The sequence below is a fragment of the Otolemur garnettii genome, unplaced genomic scaffold (assembly GCF_000181295.1).
Source record: "Otolemur garnettii isolate 467f Iridium unplaced genomic scaffold, OtoGar3 scaffold00007, whole genome shotgun sequence".
Taxonomy (NCBI): Eukaryota; Metazoa; Chordata; class Mammalia; order Primates; family Galagidae; genus Otolemur; species Otolemur garnettii.
In genome coordinates this window covers 36,132,709-36,134,665 of record NW_003852402.1, presented here as the reverse complement: position 1 = coordinate 36,134,665, position 1,957 = coordinate 36,132,709, and positions in this window count along the sequence as shown.

Sequence of the window (1,957 nt, the reverse complement as noted above, 5' to 3'; positions counted from 1 at the left end):
TGATACTGTGTTATTGGCACTTGACTAGGATTCCCAATACTGTTTCCTGTAATCAACCCTGTACAATACAGGGTGGCTCCCTATCTCCAGGGTGCTCTGCAGTCTTGCTAGTGTTCTCTGCTATTGCACATTCATTCCTGAAAAAATAATTGAGGAAGTATCCTCTGAGAAACCCTGAGAAGCGTATCATTTCGTGGGTGCTGAGATCTTGTAGCATCCACTTTTGTGAGCTTCCCTTAATCCTTTAAGAAGGCAGATGTAGTATCTCCATCTCATATGCATCATCATTTTTCCCAAGCTTTCAAGATCTATCCTAACATCATAATAAGATAGATTATGGGTACTCTTCCTAAGAGGGTGAATTCCAAATAATAAGATAATTCCCTTCTATCAAAAAATTCTCCATTATCCAGCTTTATATTAAAATATATGATATAATCTCTCAATATAGTATTATATAGCTTTGTATGCATATATATGTGTGTGTCATATACGTAATTTTAATCTCTTAAACGTCTCCCAGAGGTTTAAATATAGACCTGGTCCCACCCCTTTCATCTTGTGGGAGAAAAAGGAATGCCTCTCTACCCTTTGGGCTGTTGGCTTCTTAGGCTATCCAGGTATCCACAGCCCATGATTCTCTGATGATCTGGCTAAGTACTATCTGATATTCCCCCTGTACAGGTTCTAACAAGAGAGGAGCAGAGCTTCCCCAGAGGAGTCCAAACTCCAGTCCTATAGAGTGACTCCTCCAGTTTCCTGTGGTCTGGTAACAACATCTCTTAACCTTCTATTTCTTCAGCTTTAGAAGTGGTCATTTCTAGCTGCCATTATTTATTTTTTAGAAGTTTTTAGTGTCTCCTTTTTTGTTCTTACAGCCTTTCAGCATTATTTTATCTTACCTTTCATATTAAATACATTCTATTTGGAATGCCTACTGTTCTGTTTCTGAATGACTCTTGACACTTTCTCTGTCTCACTTTGTTACTGCAAATTCCAGATTTTAATAGAGCCTATCTCAAAATGTTATTGTGAGGATTACATTAATGATAACATGTGAATCATTTGGACAATGTCTGATACTAAAGAAGTGCTCAGTCTGTATTGGCTATTATTTTTCTCATCAAACTACTCCAATAGAATGGGATTTAACAGCACCCTCCACATCAGAAGACTAATGTTCTGATACCTATCTTGGACTTAGCTGGTTTCATAATTAAACTCTAGCTTCTCTCACCACCATCTTTTATTTTCTTTATATAATCCAGGGCTATGTCAACTAGTATATACTAGAAGGGATATGCCATTTGTTAATGTGTTAGAATACTCTTGCAATAAAAAGTTAAAAAAAGAAAAAAATCAACACATTATACCCCACATATGCATAAATGTATTCATGATCTATGAGTATATGATTTAATAAAAAAAAGGAAAAAAAAATTTTTAAAGTAAATAGCCCAGAATTAATTCCTCTGAGTGCTTTTTCAATGTTGATTTTTTTCCCCTTCTCAGGACCTCTCAGGCCTCCCCATCATACATCAATAAAAAAAACCTAACTGCCTCCAGAATTTTGTGCAGTGTCCTATACTTTTTGGTTGACATATTGGTCAATCTGAATATCAAGGGAATTTATTTAATATAGAAAATACTGGTAACCCTCTACCACAACTACTACCATGTTTCCCCCAAAATAAGATACTATCTTATATTTATTTTTTCTCAAGAAGACACACTAGTGCTTATTTTCATGGGATGTGTCATTTTTATTAAGTATACTACAACAATCTACATTTATTCAAATCAGTTAAGTCATCTTCTTCTGGAACCTGAGAGGGGGAGCCGACCTTGTTGGTGGGGCTGGCGCTAGTGATGCGTGAACTCCTTTCCCCTAGCTGTTCACACTTGTGCAATAGGATGCCTGAGACCGTGGTTACCACCCGCGCACCCGCGCAAGTGC